The sequence below is a fragment of the Daphnia carinata genome, chromosome 4 (assembly GCF_022539665.2).
Source record: "Daphnia carinata strain CSIRO-1 chromosome 4, CSIRO_AGI_Dcar_HiC_V3, whole genome shotgun sequence".
Classification (NCBI taxonomy): domain Eukaryota; kingdom Metazoa; phylum Arthropoda; class Branchiopoda; order Diplostraca; family Daphniidae; genus Daphnia; species Daphnia carinata.
The window spans coordinates 1301608-1324035 of record NC_081334.1 but is presented as its reverse complement, the minus strand read 5'-3'; the positions used below and the strand labels follow the sequence as shown (position 1 = coordinate 1324035).

Sequence of the window (22428 nt, the reverse complement as noted above, 5' to 3'; positions counted from 1 at the left end):
TCTTTCCTTAATGAAATTTCTCAGGCGTAGCTTTTTAACCCAAAGGATGTTGGTAACGTAGGGCCAAAGGAGTTGAGATCAAAATCACACCTGATTTTGAGGGTTCATACATGTTCCTGTAGCAATCATTCCTCGATCTTTCCGTAAATGCATAGAATTTCTGATTATTACCAAAGGATAACTGCTGCGGTGAAGAAGTTTCTGGAATGCTGATGAAGATCTTTTATACACGGTGCCCATAAAACATCATATTACCGTTTGAAAGACAACTTATGTAGATCAAGGGCAAAATCAAAACATTAGTCAGTCTGTGAACCCACTCCCTTGTGAATGCTGGTGCATTTTTTATAGAAACTTCAATATTGCTCTTGTGTTGTAAATGCTTAAAGTACTAGGTATAGTTTTACAGCTGTAATCGAAGTCCATCAACATAAAGTAACCTGGACAGAAAAATTCATATCAGAACAAAACAGTCTATTATTTAGATTATATAGAGATCAAAACGAAGGCAGATGTTTAATTTCAATACTAAAATCTTAATCTTTTCGAAGACAAACAAAATTTGTCCATCTCTAAATTAATCAGATATTAAGATTATCTATTGATTTGCAAGCCAAGAATAACTGATTACTGTGGACAATTGGGAGTTGAAAAAAAAATTCATACCTACGAATGTCAGTCGAATCCCGATATTTCTGATCCACGTGCTACACGGCACTTCTAAGTTTTTTCAAGGACTGTCAGCGTGGAGTTCAGTACGTGCTCAGGACTACGCTAACGTGTACGGGAAAACAGCAAGCGGAGTTAAGAAAAAACGAATTTAGCAGTTTACATTTCAAGCAGCAGACATGACAGACGACATTAGGCTCCACAGATAGCATAACACCAAATTGCCAGTAGGCTCCGATGTTAATAGGGCCTAGCTATTAACATATCAATTCTCCAGAGCACTCTGGCGGTCGAAACTGTCAAATACCGGAGCATACTGGCAATTTGTACGCCATCTCTGGAGCTTAACATGTGTAGCTTACACTACAAGATCATAGTAAAAAGCGTTAACTTTTAGATAGTTAACCATATTAGACAATATTATGTATCTCAAACAAGAAATGATCCATGCTTCTACTTCACATAAATTGCAAGGTACGATATGATGCATCATTAAACTAATGTTAACATGTGAAGCACAACAGCGGGGCAAAAATTTCAAATATCGGATTGTACTGGAATTGGTAGAGACAACGCCATCTCTGAGCCGCAACAAACGTAGCTCAACTAGTTCCGCAGCCGTGACTACGCCGTTCTACTTCATGGCTACTGCATGAATTCAAATATGGTAAAGTGATCGCGAAATACACACAAATAAAAATACGGACTAAATTGGGTATAAATGAGGATACTACATCAATCACTTGATCAATTCCAAGTTGATGAATGTGATCAGTAACCATTACTTTTCACAATAATGAATTTTGATTATATAACTTCACCAAAATTTCAATCGCCAAGCATCAGGAGAGATGGGCCCAAAATCTTTTGAACTATAGACGTGCAGGTCATAACGACACAATACATGCACGTGAGCAATTTTCCATATTTTTAATTATGGATTATCTACGTGCATTATGCCTTTATGCATTCGGTGTAAAAACTTTTGCTCTCGGTATAGTAACTCGGGTTGTAGTATGGTATTCCACCTTCTGGAAGGGTAAGATTCCGGAAATGAGATGTGTGCAATGCGGTAATATAGTAATTGTCAGCATTTGTGATGTAGTATTCTGTGGCCTTAGTTTAAGAGCAACGCGAGATAAACGAAGTAATATAGTAAAAAGAAACCTCAGCAAAGTAGACTCCAACCGACTTTCATTTCAGATCTTCAGTGTAGTAAACTGAAGCGGCATAAGTTGACGCGTAGTAGTTGGACACGACGTAATAAGATTGGGCAGCGTCGGTGTAGTAAACCAGTGAAGGGTGATATTTCGAGGCTTTGGTAGAATATGTTAACGTAACACAAGTCGTTGTGCAATACACAGGTTTAGTCGTGTAGTACTCGGATGAATTGGTAATGTAGCTTGGTGAGGCATACATTAAAATGCGGTAAACCCGAGTTTCTATATAGTACTAAATTAGTATTTAGAAACTTCAGTGCAGTAGTTGGAAGTGGCATACGTGGTTATGTTGTATTTTTTCATTTTGTAGCAATCTGGTATCCCGGTAGAGAAGTATGTGAGAGCAACGAACGTTGTGGCGTGTCGCACATGTGACATAGTACTCGGACGAGTCCATCGGTACACCAGCGGTCTTTCCAGCTATCAATAAAAGATAACAGCCAAGACAGCAGCTTGATGTTGTAGTTAGCTTTTACAAGACAATAGACAATAAAAATGTTGATCTAGTTTTTTGAGCATTCAAAAAAGGACACGGTTCTAATTACCTGATGCTTTCAACTTCTACAGGTCTGTAATAACGATAATTAATTTGTAAAATTTTCAATAATTAATTTTAAATTGTGATTGACTTCTAAAAATTTGCACAAACTTACGACCAATCGAAATTTACGGATATACAGGCCAAAGTGCGGAATACGTTGATAGTTTATCCTTAGCTGAAAGCTGATGGACAATGTAAATTGCAGCTGACGGCAAATGCTACGATTTTCTGCCATGGTCACAGAGAGCTCGACTATACTCTGACAATTCTGTTCTACTATTTTGTACAACTTGATGTCACTCTGATAGACACTACCAACCCAATGGCTCCACTGCACAACATACCTATAAATGAAATGTCATTTATGGTTTTTTTTTGGTTACGTTAATAATTTCTGAAGTATACATACCTTTGATGTTTGTGTTGAAATGAATCTTTTGGCATAGTTGATGAATCAACTACTACTCTGAGAAATAATTTTTAAAAAATGCTCTGTGTATGACTTAACATGCCTTTGACACCTTTGTTTGTTTTTTGCTATCCTTGTATATAGCTTTACCAACCTTAGGGCTATACTTCATGACCTCCATTAGTTTGTGTTACTGCCAAGTTTATGGGGAAAAAAGAATTTTCTTTATCAATTTTACCATGATTATCTCTGCCATACCATGAGGGTTGTGACAATACTCAAGCAAAACTAAACACAGGCAGCAATTCCTTCCGTAAACTCCAGATGCTTCCAAATCATTTTTTGGTTTTTATTATGCCAAGGATTACTATAGAAGAAAAGATATTATGTGAAGAATTTTTAATAATTCATTAATACATAAATATGAACATAAACTAAACTAACAGGTACCTAAATCTTTTGTTCTTAATAAACGAAATTGATTTCCATTAATTTTCTGCCATTTTATGGCAGAAAAAGGAGACCTAAAAATTTCATATAACAGCGACCATAATAATAATTCTGTTGAAATCTGTTACAATTTACCAAATCATGAAGACAGTTCAGCCTGCATGAGGGAAGACCAAAATGGCGAGCGCTTTCAGTTGATGGCATGCAGAAAATTAACTCGACGACACAGATGAAAAACAAAATGTCGTGCGTCTACCATTTGTCCATTACCAAGACTCGTTTTCATCCAGTTAACCATTTTAACCACGCCCCTGGTGCTTCCGTACTTATAACGCCATCTGGTTACTTGCTATATAGGCATAGTAGGCTTCCGTGCTTCTAACGCCATCTAGTTGCTTGCTAGTTAGGCATCGTAGGCTTTCGTGCTTCTAACGCCATCTAGTTGCTTGCTAGGTAGGCATCGTAGGCTTCCGTGCTTCTAACGCCATCTAGTTGCTTGCTAGTTAGGCATCGTAGGCTTCTGTGCTTCTAACGCCATCTAGTTACTTCTTAGTTACGCATCGTAGGTAACTTCTTGAACAGCCGGGTGGGTCCTAATCCAAGATAAGAAATTTTTCGCTGTAAACTCAACGGCTACAGATGTTCGCGAAGTTCCCGACAGTCTTGGTGAAAAAAAAAAAAAAAAAAAATTTTACAAAAAATGAAAAACTGGGAAGAGTATAGCCTTCCCACTTTTTACGGAATGGCTTGAACGGAACGGGAGCTTGAATGTTCATCATACTGGCAACTGAATTACTTGAGAGGATGGAAAAGAAAATGAAAGTTTTTTTAAAAAGCAATGTAACATCCAAACTTTGGTCCTTATAGTAATGAATAAGATGCCCCTGCATTTGACATTAAAAATGACAAAGTGTAGAAATAATTAGTAGAATAAAGTTTGCAACCAGAAATGTACAAGACTACCATTTTAAAAGCAGTGTTTGCATTATGTTGTTTCTGAACGTTTTCGTTGTGTTTCATTTTGCTTTACAGTACAGCATCTAAAGTTTAGTTTTTCATCTGCCTCAGTTCCTGGGTTGATTGTTTTTCTTGTTTTTTTTTTAAGCTTGATATCATCCACTGGTTCACATTACTACTCCCAGGAATTTCACAAATATCACAGAGAATGAATTACGGCAGTTTCTGATACAAAATATACTTAACTATTTAGTGAACTGATTTGTGAATACTTTCTGCCATTTTACCTAGAATACCTCTTTTGCAAAATTTTGTTGACATAAACTTTCTCAATCGAGACATGTGCGAATTTAAGCTCAGTCAAGAAGATTTCCACCATGCTGATCAGCATGCCATGGTGTACGACCTAAAAACATATGATGTACCGATAAATTTTTGTTGATTTTTGATTAATCAAAATACCCTTTAAGCTATGACGAACAAACGTGGACACCACTGGAATAATCAAACAATTAAAAACAAATCAAAAAGTCCAAGAATTAACATCATTTGTAAATTAGAATGTCTGAGCTATGACCTCACATACGAATTAAGGAGTTGGCCAACTGTTCGGAAAAGCCAGCAGACGAAAGCGCCATCTTTTTCCGTTCAACGTGGGCCCATCTTCAACGCTCCGCCCTGACACCCTTCGCTTTAAGGCAGCGCCCCTACCGACCACTGCCCGCAACATTATTGGCAACGGCGGCAACTTTTAAACAACGAGATTGAAAGTCAACTGAAACCAATGCTAATAAACAAATCGTCAAAAAAAGACAAACTGATGAAAAAAAAAAGCTCCAAAAACCAAAGTGAAGTTTCTTTTTGTTATTAGAACAATCGTATTCCATACGCATCGGGAATCAGACAATGACAAAATTCATTGTTCTATTTTCTCACACCGTTTTAAGTTTTACTCACCTTCTCAAATTGCTGGTGGGGCCAAACCTTTATGCTAAAAAAAAAAACAATAAAGCTTTCCCTGCGTTTCTTGAACTAATTCCCGACATGTTTCCAATCAGGAAAAACTCTATAGCTTTGATTAAAAACAAAAACATGCGTGTAGGCAAATGGCAGTTGTGGCTTTGCGCTTGTAGGCTACGAAGGAACAAAAATAAATAAATAAATAAATAAAATAAAACTCCACATACTTCGCTATTTGTTCCCGACTGGAATACCGACTCTATTGGCCCATTGCACGCTTGTCCTCTCCCTCTCTCGCTCTCTCTCCCATATATCGATTTCCTATCGTATGTTGTATATCGGATTTCAAAAGCGGCTCGTTTGTATAATTTGTACAGCCTCATATTTTTGTTGCCCTACACACATGGCGTAAAGAAAAGTTTAAGGTTGGGAGGGGGGGAGGACGGGGAGGAAACGAAAGGAAATCGGAGGACAGGGCTATCCGCCATTACGCTCAAACATCACGCGGGCCGAGGCTCGTTTGCTCCATTTCATGTTTCTTATTCTTATTTGTTTTTCCAACTGCCACGCTCATCGATGTTTCTCTCGTCTCACGATCATCATCGATAAAAGATAGTCGTGATCGTTAGGCAATTTGAAAACAATTATTTGTTTGTCCACCTCCGTCCACTGTTGATGATAAATGAACGAAAACGAGCGATAGAACCCAATAGAAAGGAGGCTACTAAAAACACCATCAACGAGAGAATCTGTTTCGCCTTTTTTTAGAAGCGGGAAATTCAAAAGGAAAGAATTCAAATGAATAATAATAAAATGTTAGAAAGCCGGTACGATGAAGCGTATACGGCTGGTATATGATCTCCGCATTTTTTTACAGATGGACACCAACAGCAGCGTTGGGTGCAATCCCGATGGATGCTAGGTCTTCTGATGACCCTAATGGCGCCCAGGTGTTCCAGCCTTCTCGTTCTTCTTCATCGTTTTTTTTTTTTTTTTTTTTTTATAGTTCCCCCTCCTCTAGCCTAACATAGCTAGGCTAATGGCCATCGCGCATCAATCTGCGCTCGAGGTGCATTGCTCAAGATCACCTCCGAATGCTCCTATACGAGATCAGCTCGAGCCAAATCAATTGAAGAAGATTGGGCCCATAGGCCCTCTATATACTCTAGAGTGACGGGGCTCTTTCTATGTGGGCCTGTATGACGAGAGACGTGAGCCAGCAGCAGCGCGGATCTCTCTGTAGAGCTAAGCCCCGAAAGAAAGACAAGAAAAAAAAATGTAAAGAAATAAGAAAAAAAAAAGAGAAGGACGAAACGAAACCTTGCGGCTATTGACAGTCTTCCTTAATTGGACGTAATTTAACCTGGACCGATCGGCTCCTTTGAAGTCAGAGACCTCGGCAGGTGTTCATCGTTTTGAAGGAGCTCCGGCCTCCTCCTTCTCCTCCGCCCTCTTTTTTCTTTTTCTTTTCTGATTTCCCTCTCTTTTCTCTCGTTTTTTTTTTTGTGCGCGATCAACCACCAGAAAAAAAAAAGAACAGGCAGGCATAAGAAAAACAGAGCTGCAATACAAGACGAAAAGAACGAAATATATATATGTATATATCAATGCGTTAAAGAAAAAAAAAAAATAAAGCTACATGCGCGAGTACATTTACCTGCTGCCACTGATAAAGAGAGAGAGAGAGAGAGAGCGAAAGGGAGGAACCAGCTCGAGGCCCTTTCTTTTGTGTGTGCGCAAATGTGTGTGTGTGTTGTTTGGATTTATCCATAGAGGAGCGGCACGCACAGCTAATTCATCATTCATCGGGATTTTAAAGGGAAGCGCATTGATCACGATGATGAATACGTACGTACGCATGAGAACCGACCTCTGGCCGCTTAGCATCGGAGAAGTCATGCAGCAAAATATTTCTTTTTTTTTTTTTTTTTTTTACAATTCCCATTGATGTTCTTGAATTTTCCCTTTTTTTTTCAAATAGATTTTTGTGTGTAAGAGTACATTTTTCCATTCGTATAAATTTGATTCTTTTTAGACACAGTGCGCGCCCGACTGCCAAGCCGCTCATGCATTTACTGTCAATCTTTTATAGGTAGAAAAAAAAAAACGAGCCGGCGGCAAGTGCGGCGGAGGCAGCGGCAAACGAAAAGGGGGGGGGGGGCTCGTAGAGAAGCACAACCAACTGATAAGGTGCAATTAAAATCGACTCGTTCTTAATTTACTAGACTTCGCCGCGCTCTGCTGGTATGTGGAGATTCCAGTAACCGAAGGCGAGCAACAATCGAAAACGACGGGTAGATAAAACGAATAAATAAATAAATAAATTGTCGAAACGCATGTATGATATGGAGATTAGACGACATCAAGTTTCTTTTTAGATCAAAAGCTGATCATTGAGCCGAAAAAAAAAAAAAAAAAAGACGGATTCATATGGAAATTTTGGTATTCAAACGGTGCGTCATTCGCAGCTGCATTTTGACGCAATAACTCGGATTAAATACGCCACTACATTTCGTTCGTTCATTCCTGGATATGGAGGAGCTGCGAGATGTTTACATTTTTGAAAAACCAGATTTGCAAAGATGCCCTACTTCATTTCGCATAGCCTTGCAGAAAAGCAAACGCTTGCTTCGTGCTTGCCATTCGTTACCTGCTGCTGTTGCAGCCTGTAATCACGTCAGGCCGATCATGGCCAAAGCTACTACCTTGTTTGATTGTTGCTCTGGATGCATCCCCGCAGTACTTCGTTTGATTGTCCACTACGTCTGATTGCATTGCAAAAAGACGGCTGAATATACACATCCATCGCACACCATCATTTAATCACATATCCTCCATGTACCTTATTATGTCTGCGACATTGGGCTTGTCTCTCCTCTGCACATCTTATACGTACTGTCTATACGTCAATGCACTCGTGTCGTTTAACTGCCACTAAGGACCTATTTAAAACAAGCGTCCCCGAGTGGTTCTATACTAGCAGCAATTAAAGATAGAAAAAAAAAACCTTATATTCCTAGGACTATTAACGGCCAATCTTTTCTTTTTCTTTTTTTGGGGTGTAACTCCGTTCATATTGAAAATGCATCAGAATGTACTTTTCGGATTAGCTTTTTTTTTTTCCTTCCAAATTTTCTTTTCGAATAATAATAAAATGGGAAGACGGAGGAGAAAGGACATGAGGAGGTTTAGGGTTCACTGGAGCGAGAGAAACACTTTTGACTGGAACCCATCAACGTCGCTGAGTAGTGGGCGGAGTTGGGGCGATGGGGTGGATGGAAGGGTGGAGTAAAAAGTAGGCTGTTTTTGCTGGAGACATTGTGTATGGGAACTGGAAGCCCCGAGTGGCCATGCTGCATAGCGCTCCGCTGGATTCATGGAGGGAAGGGAGGAGGAGGGAGGACGGGCGAGTCAAGTGGAGGAGGATACAGTTACTGCTGTCATTAGTGTTTCAATTAAGCGGCACTTGACGTCGGCACTGAAAAAAACAAAAAAAAAAAACAAAAAAAAAACTTCCTTTTTCTCCGGCTGTCGCAGCGAGCGGCGGTTCTCCTTTTTGCTGTTTCCCAAGAATCATTCAAAAAGGAAATACAAAATAGGAGACCGTGGGAGGGTAAGGAGAAAGGAAATCCAAACTTGAAAAACGAGGACTCTGTTGTGGGTGGGGGGCTCCGCAGCTAACGAAAAAAAAAAAAACCAAAAAAACTCCACTCATTTTTGTAGGTGACAGCCGAAAATGCGCCCTTTCCTCTTTGCCACTTGGTTATGAACGCAAATGCGTGCCAACGTGACCGGCGTACACGCTCAGATCTAAGGCCTATGATTTGTTTTTTTGGACCTATGCGGCTGGCATTCAGAAAAATCATAATTACTTTTACTAATAACTTGTCTGTTGGCTTTTCACTTGTATGAGAGGAAGAATGTGAGGACCTTTCGAAAAAGAACGTCGCCTTTTGTCCATTAACGTGTTACATACCGGTTTGCTGCGTGCCAGCGCTCAGCACGAGTGTTGTGTTTGCCCATGTGGGGTGTGCTGTGTGTGTGTGTGTGTTCGGCAAGGACGTACTACAAAAGGACGCACCGAAAACAAAAAAACAAAAAAGAAAAACGGACAGAAAGAAAAACGGAACGAATAAGATAAAGATTTAAAAAAGAAAAAACGAAACAAAGTGGCGCCACTATTTGTATTTTGTTTTGCTGGTATTATTATTGTTATTATTATTTTTTATTTTATTTTAATTTATTTTATTATTTTTTTTTTGTTGTTCCTTTTGCTTTTTGTTTTGTTTGTCGTTATGTTTTATTGTTTGAGCTGTGGGGACGTGGCGCCACCTTTCTTGTTTTGTTTATTGTTGGCTTATTTGTCTTTTGTTATGAGTGTGTTTTAAACATACCTGTTTTGTTTTGTTTTGTTTGTTTTGTTTTTTTGTCTCGCTTCCCGACCATTTTCGCTCCTTATCAATCGCTTTATTTGCATACGCGTCATTAAATAGGGTCCGACTTATTTATTGATCTTTTAATCACTGTTTCGTATTTCGTTTTGCTCGCGTGTGGTCCGGTCGCCGCGTTTCGTGATTTCACGCCGTGACTGCAGAATGCGCAGCACGCACCGTGCAGATTGACGACTAAGGCCTGTCGTCTTGGCGCATACTCATTTCGTTGGCATGTTTTTTTTTTTTTAAGGATGTGAGCTCCCTCTCCAGCTCTCTGAATAATTTCAATGACGGCCACTCGTGAAACCCGTCAAAACTGACCACACCGGATGAAAGAAAGAAGACACGAACGGATCATAAACAGACAGTGTGCCTTTTACTTTGTCGACCGCTCGCTAATAGATTTCAAGTGGTTGGCCACTCCTTCTTCTACATCCTTTTTGAATTTTGGAAGGGGTTTTGGTTGTGTTATAAACTTAGCATTGATGATGCTGACGCTTTTAGTGTTTAATTCTTTCAACTCTGCGAGATTGTCCGATTGCCATTTGAAACGTGCCACTCATGCGTATGGCATCGATCAATTATACTGTATATACCAGTAAAAGACTAAGTGCTGCCCTGCTGCTTTGTATCTATCATGACGCAGCTATGAAAGCCAATGACTCATCTGTAGCTACATGAAACATATTAAGCCAATCAAACTATATACAAAATTCTATTTTCGATGCAAAATGGAGAACGTCCACGACGAAATGTCGGAACGCAAAAAAAAAAAAATGCGAAAAATGGACACGTAATATTGAAAGAAAAAAAAAAAAAAGAAGGGGGGGGGGCCTCAGTTCCACCTGGTTTAGCCTTTTTTGTCGCTTACTAACTGGCTACGGTGTCGGTCGTGAGGAAGTAAGGATTTGATGATTCCCCCCCCCCCCCTCCTTTTTGAAAATTCATTCCCTTTCTTCTTTTTGATGTCCGCAAACCGTGAAAACTGAGGGTGTGACAGGCCGCATCGAAGCGAAGCGAAATAAAATTCAATTTCTTTTCTTTAAAACTTTTATTCCCCCCCCCCCCCCACCCTTTTTCTCTGCCGGCTTCTGCAAAACTTCCCACATCTCGACCGACCATCTTCCCAAAGCTCTTTCGTTTTCCCTCCCACTCCTTCCCTCTCCATCGTGAACGTTTAACTAGCCCGTATATCAAGGATATCCCCCTCCCACTCTTTCGGCCAAAAACGGTTGGACCCTCAAAAAAAAAAAAAAAAAAAAGAAAAAAAAATGAGAAATGGGGAAAAAGAAAAAGAAAAATAATAATAATAAAAAAAAAAGGACGTATAGTTTGAGCCCATACGGTGCAGTTGAAAGGTAAAAAGGCCGATTACAGTTGACTGGGCCCAGGGTCTACACACAACAGGCATAAGGGAAGGGGAAATGTCTCCAATGAACTTCACGGTCAGCAAGTTAACGACATGACATGCATGCTTGAAACTTTTCCCTAATGTCCGGCATGGTTAAACGAGCGAAACTCGTTTTACACTACATTTTCTCTCTCTCTCTCTCTCTCTCTCTCTCTTTCTCTCTTGTTTTCGTACATATTTCAATTTGATGGCTATAGGCTCCGTTGGTTCCGACTCGCCATCTTATAAATGCGTCTGTTGTTTTTTTTTTTTTGTTTTTTGTTTTTTTTTCGTGGAAAACATCATAGGTGGGTGTAGGGGGGGGGGGGGAGGTAAACCTGCTAAACACCGAAAAGGATGGTGCATGTTTTTATAATGTCCGAATGAGCCGCTGAGAAACCGTGCCGAGTTTTTATTGTTATGATGATGATGATGATTTTCTTCTTCTTCTTCTTTCTTCCTCCTCATTTTTTGTTCGCTGGATTCTCAATGGCACCGCTCGATGGCGAAGACGGTGATGCGATTATGTACGGCCTGCACAACCTGTAAAAACGCTGTGTAATAAAATGTTCAACAAGTCCATTCCGGTGCGCGTTCGGATCCGGGGGCCCTTTTTTTTTTTTTTTAATTTTGTTTTTCTCACTTTCTCGTACAATTCGAATGTCTGAGAAGAACGGCGACCTTGTCTAACGTTTTTATACCATCCGGAAATGCTCTTTAATACTTTGCTTCTTGCTTTCGGATTGCTATCCTTAAACGTTGAAACCATTTAGCGCTGACCTTTTTTCTTTTTTTTTTTTTTTTTTAGAACATGTCCAGGAAATCCAGAGTTGTTGTGTTATATGGCGCCCTGTCCCCATCACAGACTCTCGTCTGAATGGAAAGCGTTTCTCTCTCTCTCTCTCTCTCTTTTTCTTTTCCTTTCCTCTGATCTTAATCTACAACAGGGCTATCCTTATACTTATGTTCATTTATTTATTTATTTTTTTTTATTACTAATATTATTTATTTATCTTTTATTTTTATTTGTTGGCTAGTCGGACAATTTCTGAAGCTATTGACTGTGTGTACCTGCAAGTATATGGACTGTCCAGGAATGTGGAAAATGTTGTCCCTTCTGGGCTGATGACAAGAAATGTTAAGGCATATAAACTGCTATTGATCGTATATGTATATATATACCTTTCGAAATTTGGGTCCTTATATATATATATTTTTTTTAAAGGTTACTCTTTTCTTTTTGCAGCTGTTACTGCTGATGCTTGTGTACTATACTTCTTCTTCTTCTTTTTTTTTTTTTTCCCCCCCGGTTTTGTATACGTTCTAATGTTGGGGCCGCCTCTTTATTATGAGATATGACTGTGACACAAAAGCCCCAGACGGGACGTGGCTGTCGGCCGGAGGCAAGTAGGTCGTTTGTGAATTGCCTCCGCTTCTTGTGCAGTTGGTTGATGCTTCCCCATTTTTTTTTTTTTTTCAGTTGTGTGTGCTCCTCACTCTGCTGGATATATATATATATATATATGCGTATGCATCGCCTGCTGTTGCCTGCTCGCCGCCTGCCCTCCTGAATTAATGCTTTACTTCCGGCTGCCCCCCCCCCCTTCCTTAAAAAAAAAAAAAAAAAAAAAAATTGGGATAATGAACGAGTTGCGTTTCTGTTTCCGGTGGTAGAACACAACACATTCTCTTGTTAACTGACGATTTCTTTAACGCAACACAACGTGGACTCATTTGGCTGTGCAGCCAACTGCGTCTGGCCTACTTTATTCGATTAGACTGACCTGAAACATCGCAAAGGGCAGTTCAAGAGTGACATCGAATTCTTGAATGAGAAAATAAAAAAGGGGGGCAACCTGTTAGCTACACAGAGGGGGACCTATCTTATAGTAAATGGCTTACCATACAAGTTTTTTTTATCTAAGCTTGCTATCGTTCTTTTTTTTTTTCTTATAGGAACTCTCACTGTGTGTGTGTGTGTGTGTGTGTCCCAATTCATCTGCACAAGTAATGGCATTGTTCGTTTCGAACGATCTTTGGAATGCGGTCCGAATGGATCGTTTTGCCAGTTCCTATAGCGAATGAACGATGGTGGTACAGCAACTCGTAGCGCAAACGATAGATAATTGCTGTAGATATAGATAAACTGGAAAAACGATTTTAGTCTGAACACATACACATATGCACGTACGGCACAGACATGTAAAAAGCCTATACATGCATGTAGACTGAGAGACAAGAAAAAAAAACAAAAAAAACAGCAGGGGGGTGGGGGGATTGGGCGGCCAGCAAACCGTCTCAAAAACGTCCCAGCCCGTTTTCAGCAGGCCAGCAGCCAAAAGGCCAAAAGCTTATATAGCACTGTCCATATCTTTTTGTTTTGTTATTTCCCCATTTCTCCCTCTTCTTCTTCTTATTCTCTTGTCTTTACATCGAACTGTAGATGTTTTGTCGGCATTTTTTTTTATTTTTTTTAACGACAAGAATAATGTATGGGCTACACATTCGACGCGCGAGTGCTGGGCACCATAACCTTCGTGGCGTACGATAGAATTTCTCCTTCCCCCCATCTATTGTTTGTTTTTCTATCCTCTTTTGTTTGTTCTTTTTTTGTTTGTTTTTTTTCCTTTTTTATCCTTTTCTTTTCTTGAATTTTTTTTTTTGTTGTTGTTGTTGTAAATTTATGTTCTGTTATTATTATTTTATTTGAGTTTCATATCACCCTTAGCCACGGCTGGTAGGGGGGGGAGAAGAAGAAAGAAAGGCAAAATGGATGTCATCGTATTTTGTTTGTTTTTTTTAAATTCCAAAGTTGTAAGCCTATCAATAATAGAGAAGGGCTCATCTTTGGGACATCCCCAACATTAGTGATGGTCGTCATCTTAGCGCCCCCACTCCGCGATGGTCAGATGTGAATCTCTTTGAGCTGCGAGACCGTTCGAAACGGGACGCAGCGAGTCGCCTATCGAACTGAAAAATATAAAGGGAAACCACCGTTTGAATCGAATGCATTTTTTTTTTTTTTTATTATTTGAGACCATGCCACTTGTACATGGAACGTCGAGGATATGCGACGAACTAAAAAGGCAGACGCATCAGCTGCGAACGCTTTGGCTAGATACCAAACTATTCCTATATAACTTTCTATAGTTCTTCCTTTCGACTCTCTTCCGTCCCTCATCTTAGGCGACTACGGTCACAATCCAGAGGGGCAGATGGGTGGCAGCCAGAGATGTTTGGAGAACGAGATGAGGTACGGGTAAGAGCCGCAATCGAACTTGACGTGTAATATATATATACAGACTGCCAGACGTCTGATGCAGATGATGGGCCCGCAAGGCACACTCGGCATCGCAATGTCGCTACCAAGATAACATCATCCCAACCGATCGAATATCGAGATGTAGGGAGGATGCCAGTGCTTCTTTGGCCAAAGTGGTATGTATATCACTTCAACTCGGCCACCGCCTAAGCTCTTCCACACACACATTCCTACATTACGCTGCGTACAAAACTTCCTTAAATTTTGGACCTTTTTCTTTTTTTTTTTTTTTTTTTTTTGAAACATTTCTGACACCGTTGTTACGTTATCATCCGGCCCGGAAACTCCAAACATTCTTTCGGCCGGGTTTATCCTAGTTGTTTAAATTGCATTATGACTGACAGCTTTAATAGCAGGGACAAGTAGTAAACACTTGCTTGTCATTTACTGCGTCTATCACGCATGGACCAAAGTCTACGGCCATAATGAGTACATATATATTGTATATATAGGCTATGTATACAGCTTATAGTGCCATCATAAATAGTTTGAATGCCATTTTGATGAACTATTCTCGAAGTAAGGGGACCCCTATCGGAAGGGCCAGCTAATAACTGTAGGCCGTAAATTATGCCTTATTGTCTATCGATACATAAACAGGCTCTATCTTTTAGGCTTTTACGATGCGCGTTATTGGCAGTAATTGGCACTATAGATAGCCCGATAGTAGGTATACTATGTACATACGTATATATATATACTGTATATAAATATCCTTTAAAAAATAGGCCAGACATAGTTTGAAGAACTTGGTTAATGGCAAAAACGACCCAAGAAAGTGAATTGCCCATCACCAGTCCTCGCTAACCCGCTATCGTCCCTCACACTAACATTTGCCCCCCCCCCTTCTTGTCCTATGCTCCATCAGCACTTGAAAACGATCTACCGAGGCTTTTGAAATGCTTTCTAAAAACAAGTCCAACATTTATTGAGCATTATTTTCTATTACAGGGGCCAGTCATCCTGCCTATCCGTCACGCATCTTCCAACATGGAAAGCTACGATAACTGACTAACGTCTAACACAAAAAAGAAAAGAAAAAAAACGAATTCAATGCCATGACGGATGTGTGTAACAAGATGCTTCTTCCATATAGGCCTACAATACGCGTGTATCAGTAAGCAGGCATCTTTGGGATAGAGAAGAGAAAACGGACAGAGGCTGTGTGTCCCGCCATTCATTTTGTGCGTGTGTGTGTGTGTGTGTCGTGGATGTGTATGTATGCACGTCCGCTTGCCGCCAAGCGGGGCTGGCCGCTTGCTCCGGCGGAGTCGCAGTGCCGCCGACAAGCTCCGCTCCTTAAATAAATAATGCCGAGGTATATAGGCAAACCACAAACGTGGACCCCCTGCCGATGCTGAGGCCGAGCCGACAGCGTTCAGCCATTTGGTCCGGCTGGATCTTGGTCTCTCAACCGTTTCTCTTCAAAAAAAAAAGAAAAAAGAAAACTGTATGCACGTTTTTATTTTTATTTTTTTTTTTCAACAGCAGTCGCGGTATTATAAGAAACAAAAAAAAAAAAAAACGAGAATAAGAGAACAGATGTAAAGAGAAAACGTTGGTTGGGAATGTACGAGAGATAAGTTGAAAGATCATTTTAGAGCCAAGAGTACCGCTGCTAATGTGCATGAGAAAGTCTTTCACCATTCAGCAGTTGGTGTTGTCCAACTGCCAGGTACACAATCGCATATTGCATTTGCCAATACGTGAAACACACATGTAGGTATGTGCCATCCGTTTAAACGTATTGCGTTTTCGTACGAAGAAGAAGAAGATTCAAAGTGAAAATCGTTTGCTGTTTAAGAACTGGCAACGTTAATCAACTGCGTTTCGATTCATCTACCTTGTTCTTCGCACGCAGTGCCTTACCGGTCTAGCCTACCCTCTACTAGAGTTGATTTGCAAAAATAAAAAATAAAAATAAAGTCCTTTTTAAAAAAGGAAATACACGTAATGGCGACGTTCTCACTGTAACCATAATTCGACAAGGCAGGTAGTTGGAGGAAGTGTGAGGAAAAAAAAAAATAAATAAAAAAAGCATGTAGGTCATGGGTCGTAAGGTGAGGTAGCACTATCTGTGTACGAGACACACAATGGTGCGCTTATAAAGGAGAAGGGCGAATAACATCAGCTTCCCCCCGTATTAGGCAAAAGCAAAGCATTTTCACCTGGCATAGCCAACGAGCTTATGGCTGGTGGTGGGATCGTTGATAAAAAAAATAAGAGGAAGAAACACACCTTCCGAAAGCAGACAGAGAATGAGAGAGAGAGAGGTGATGAGGTTATACGGTTCAGACCGGAAAACTAATGGCCGCGTTATAAAAAAAAAAAAAAAAAAAAATGCGCTTCGCTTGCTCCTATTGTTTGCTTAATACTCTCATTCCAACTCACTGCCGAGATGATAAATCTAAATGATAACGAGCGCCACAGAGAGCGAGAGAGAGAGAGGCAATAACGCTCAGCACGCTCGCTTGAGGACTTGCGCAAAGGCTTTGGAAACACACGCACACGTTTGTATAGGACGAGTTAACATTATAGAAAGCAAAAAAAAAAAAAAAAAGAAAAAAAAAAAAAAAGGGAGCTGACGTTGGGTGCAGAAGCAGGCGTATAACAACGAGCATCAATTGAAGTAGTAATGCTAATAGTGGGTAGTAGTAGTAGTAGTAGTTGTAGTAGCACCTGGAACCCACCAAACAAAACAAAACACACACACACACAAAAAAAAATACCTTTCATGTCTTATACTTTTTTCTTTCTTATTTTTTTTTTTTTAGCCCACCCTTTTAAGATCGGCTTCCAGAAAATGCGCCCAGATAGCCGCACCCGTTTTTTTTTTTTTTTTTTTTTTGCTACCGCCCAGCTTTCCACTTGAAAAAAAAAAAAAATGAAAAACTTGTTCGCTTCTTTTGTTCTTCGCCCTCATATATTTATAGGATTCGAACATAGTATAACGTTCATGGTGGCGGATGCGCGGCATCATTGGCGGCACGGGCACCAGTCATACCCATCGTACACACACACACGTACAGCTGACTATAGAACCAGTGTCGGCAGTATTTTATTTTATTTTATTTTTGAATAACCCAAGTTCTTTTTTTCATTTTCCTCCGCCCCTTTTTATGCATACTCTCTCTCTCTCTCTCGCTTGTTATATTAGGCGGGTGCTGGCACACACGGTACTAATACCTTTTGCGCTATTGCTTGTGTGGCACTTCTTCAGTTTCAAAATCGTACACTACCGCAAAGGGCAGCAGCAGCAGCAAAAAGCATTTTCAAAAGACGTAGAAAAAAGAAAAGAAAACGCACTGTTGAATGGGAAGGTGAGTGACAGCTATTGGATCTCTCCCCCCCCCCCTCCTTCGTCCCACCTTCTCTCTCTCCGACCAAGTCGTTTGCAGCGCACGGTGTGCGCTCTCTTCGAGCCAGCCAAAAGGAAACCGATTTCTAAAGAGCCTCTAAAAGGGCGCAGCGTTTGAGGGGGGGAAGCGATTCTTTTTTTTTTTTCAGCCAAAAAAAAAAAAGAAAAAGAAAAAGAAAAACTTGGGGCTGCCATTTCAGTCTAAGAGCAAAAAAAAAAAAAAAAAAAAAAAATATATATATGAAGAAAATGGAAGGGTGGAAGTAAAGAAGTCCGCCCTCAACCTCTTGTCTCCATTTCTTTGAGTGAGAGCGAGAGAGAGAGAGAGAGGAGGGATGGTCATTTGAATCAAGAATCACGACCCGTGTGTGTGTGTTTGTCGGGGCCAAAATGTTTGAATGATGATGATCGACTAGCACATGATTTCATACGATTATGTGATTAACACTCTCGCCCCTGCACAACATCTCTGAGCATTTTGCAATGTTGTTGTTGCTTTCCTATACTTTCTTTCCGACCAGGGTCACACACACATTTTGATTTCCCTGTACGTTTGAACGTAATGTAGGGCGAGAGAGTCAAACGTTTTTTTTTTTTTTTTTTTTTTTTTTTTTTTCTAGATGTGAACTCAGACACAGACAAACTTAATTTCTTCGCCGGCACGTTGCACAATATCAGAAAAGAAAAAAACACACACACAACAGCCATGTATTGGTGCGTGTCTCTCTCTCCGACTTGGAGTATTCAAATACGCAATGAAGGATAACGAATTCAAGTGTGGCCCCTCGTCTACCCTGGGACTTTGGTTTCTTCTTTATCATTTTGGCTTTTCTGTTTTCTTTTGTTTTGGTTTTTTGGTTTTTTTTTTTTTTTTTTTTGCGAGCGCGTGCATTAAGTATATGTTGAGGGTGGCTTTGCATTCGCCCGGATAAGAGATGAACAATCGAATGGAAAGACGCGCAGCTTATAGCTCAAGACGTTCACGCATGCACGACATGCATCCGACAAAAATCAGCATTCGGCCAATGTTTCTGAAACAGGAAACGGGCGAGCCGAGACGGGACATCAGCAGCTTGGCCAACGGTGCAATCCAAATCGATGGCCCGATGTACTTGATCCGAATAAGTCTCTTGCATACGCTGATGTCTGCGTCCTGATAAACATCGCGATTCGGGTTGAAAAGGGGGAGAAGGATCAACATAAAAAGACGGGACGCCATCAGACTTGAACAAATTTCAATACCAAAAAGTCCCAACGCAACGTTCGTGCGCGGCTTCATCCATTTGCGTCAACACATCTGCGAGCGGAGCCAATCGGCCGCTTTCCAAGAAAATCGAATGGACTTTTATTTTTTTTATATAAAACGTCCAAAACAAATAAAATCTAAAAAAAAAAAAGAAAATGGCCGAATGAAAATTTTGCGTTCAAAAGAGACAAAACAGAGAAACGAAATGAGGTGGCGGAAATGCGAAAGAACTGCGGAAGTGTTGGCCATAGAAGAGACGCCGGGCTCAAAGTTCCTCATTCACATATAGGGGTTTCGGCTATATATATATAGTTAAAGATACCTGTTGAATATGGGGCCGGCTGGAATGTGCCATGCCGGTTACGTGCTCATAGTCTATACGTTGAACAGTTGAAATGTATGCAAATTTTTCGTTTGAATGCTACGCTATGCTACGTATCTATGTGCACGGGTAACGTCGTGTGTTCGCATGCGTGTCTATATATTGTGCGTGTGCGTGTCTCTCTCTCTCTCTCTCTCTGTTGTCTGTGTGCGCAGCGAACAAGAGAGAGAGAGAGACGAGAGCAGAAATGGAATAAAAAAGAAGAAAACAATAAATGAAAAGGAGAGAAGAAGAGAGAGAAAAAAAAATAAAAGGGAACCAGCAGAGAAAAAGAGAGAGAGAGAGAGAGAGAGAATAAAAGACAAGAGTGTTTCTACGTGCTTTGCTAGGAGCCGAAAGGTAAAAGGCAACGCTGATGGGCGGCTTGTTTGTCGACCGACCGCAATCCACTATTATGTAAACAAGCGGCGCCTTTGATATATCCTACTCCCCTACCTTTTCTCTCTCTCTCTCTCTCTTTGTGTGCGTGTCCTTTCTGGCCCTGCTTCTCCTCTTCAATCCCTACTGCATTTTCGAATTGGATAAAAGAAAGAAAAAAAGAGAACTCGCCCGTTTTGCCCGTTTTCGCTAGTCTTTCATTGGCAACGCGTATGGGTCCGTTCTTTTTGGACGTGCCTTACAACGTCCATCTTCCTCACGTCTTTTTGTCTTGTTTTTTTTTTGTTTTTTGTTTTTTTTCCCGATCAGCCAATGCCTCGTCCTTCTTTATTTTCTTTTCTCACTACGTGCTCTATGAATGTTTAGCTTTGAAAAGGTTTATACAACAAGCGCGCGCACACGCACGTGAAAAAAAAACAAACAAAAGAACATCGGCGGCTATATACAATAAGAGTATAGTGAGAGAGTTTCTCATTCCCTTTTGGATAGCGACCGTCAAACAAGATTTTGCGTTGGGCGAAGAAACATCGCAACACGCGCACAATGTCACGCAGTTTTGGCAGATTGCTGATTGGGCGCGAGCCCATCCATCCATCTCCCTGCCTATGAAAAATTTTTGCTCATTAAAAAAAAAAAAACACAAAACAAGAAAAACGAAAGAGGAAAAATTCATAAGATTTGCAGCTTTTTTTTTTTTTTTTTTTTTTTAGAAGGTTTAAAAATGGAGGCTTTTAAAAAAGCATTTACCTAGTCGCGTGATTTGTTGATTGACGCAAAGCACTAAGTGTATCAGCTATAATAGCATCAGAGTTCCCCAAAATCCATATAAGATGCGGCCAGTTTTTCTTTCTGTTTTTTTTTTTTTTGTTTTTTCTTGAAACGATAAAAGCATCAAAGCCGGGCAAAAAAAAAAAAACAAAAAAAACAACCGACGTTTGTTTGTTGGGCCCATAGCCCAGTGGAGCTATAAAATACATGCCGCCCATTGATTGGAGGCTTGTTATATTAGTTGCATTCTCCATTGTCACGCACAGCGATTTTTTTATTTTTTGTTTTCACAACCCTCCCCCCCCTCCCTCCCAGTTTTTTTTTTTTTTTTTTTTTTTCCTTTTGATCTTGTATCGGACTCCGCCGCCACTTGAACGGGCCAGTTTTTTGCTTTTGGGTGGTAGGTGACTTGCTTTACACGACGTCAAACAACCGAGGCAGGGTTCAATTTCAGAAAAAAAAAAAAAAAAGAAAAAAGATATGACGAGCACGATACGGTGCAATCTGGCAGTATTGATTGGTTTCCGTGTTACGTTGACGCAGCACTCAAAAAAAAAAAAGAAAAAAAAAAAGGCCTACATTTTTCTCGGCTCTTCTTCCCTCGTTTCCAATGTTTTGTTTGCTTTCGAAATTCTTTTTGAGTTTTCGTTGGGAATAACATTGTGTGTGTTGTGTTGATCTTTTATTACCATGATTATGTTCTTTTCTACTCAATTTTTGTGTGTTGTTTTCTTTTGTTTGATTCGTCCTTTAGAAACAATGGCGGCGCACGGTGCGCATAGAGACCACATCTTCTCTGCTGCACCCCCCCCCCCCCACTCCACCTGTAAAAAGTAAGAATTGGTTTTCTACTTACCTTCATCATCTTTATTCTTTTTTTTTCTTTTTACTCTCGAGCAGTTGTTTCTTTTTTCCTCCTCCACTGGGGAAAGATCCCCTCGGCCCATCAGCGCACTATAATCGATCATTAAGGGCGGCATCTCTTTAATCAGTTGTTCATCATCCGGCAGGTCTCTCCCTCTCTTTCTTTTCTATATATCCATCTCTTCTTCTTTTTTTTTTTTTCTTCATCATCATCATCATCTTCTGTGGTTCCTCCCAATTGCCTAGTCTCTAACCCTCCCTTCCTTCATTCTTCATCCGTTTCCTACGTTTGTCTACCCCCTTTATCTGTCCAATCGAGATGTGTGTGTGTCCACACAATTTTCCCCTTTATTCCAAAAAAAGCCGAAGCTCATCAAACTCTGAAAGAAAAAAAAAAAAAGCTCATCCGCAAAATCCGTTTGCTTCATTTGCAACCGCATCCGTCGATACGTACATACATACAAACTGCATTCGAAAAAAAAAAAAAAATTAAGAAGCCCCCTCGGTTCTCCGGTGCGATCAGTAAAGACCCACACGACCTTTGACATCGTGGGAAAACCTACGTTTCATTAATTGATTTTCCCTTTTTTTTTTTCTTTTCCTGTTCCCTGTCTGTTCAGGAGGTACTTAATGCATTTTGTGCTCACAATGGGTGTAGAGTGCACGTTCAGTGCTGCCTTGCCACCCCGTGTCCAATCAATATGTGGAGCAGAAGCAAACAAGCCGTGACCGCGCTCCGTCGGTCAAAGAGAAAAGATTGGGAAGGCCGACATTGGGCGGCAAGTTCAAATCGTTTCTATCGATGTTGGCTCTTTTTTTTTTTTTTTTTTTTAGAAGGACAGACATTGGACTTGGAAGGCGAAAGAAAACAAGAAAAGAAATAAACAGGTCATTATATAGTCAAAGTGAACGCACTGTACGTGTAGGAGCTATTCATATAAAAGGTATATACAAATGTCCTTGGTTCAATTTTGATTGAAATAAATTGAAGAAAAGGGGGTGTGTAAAAAAAAAAAAATAAATAAAAGATGATTGCGAATTATAGTATAGCTGGTACTTGATTGAATAAGCAAATGCGCAC

At 40.3% G+C, this 22428-nt stretch overlaps 1 long non-coding RNA gene across 2 annotated transcripts; it reads right to left on the bottom strand.

Annotated features, from left to right (window-relative positions):
- Nucleotides 1-1530: 1530 nt before the first annotated feature.
- On the bottom strand, nucleotides 1531-4824 carry LOC130695351 (uncharacterized). Of its 2 annotated transcripts, none has more exons than XR_009002365.1 (12): nucleotides 4709-4824; nucleotides 4534-4652; nucleotides 4253-4471; nucleotides 4022-4173; nucleotides 3425-3951; nucleotides 3290-3363; nucleotides 3098-3206; nucleotides 2840-3032; nucleotides 2543-2774; nucleotides 2435-2458; nucleotides 2170-2358; nucleotides 1531-2111 (listed from the first exon to the last, which is right to left on the bottom strand). It is a non-coding gene; the product is annotated as an uncharacterized LOC130695351 (long non-coding RNA). The 2 variants fall into 2 exon arrangements; XR_009002366.1 differs by having other exon boundaries at nucleotides 4543-4652.
- Nucleotides 4825-22428: the final 17604 nt, after the last annotated feature.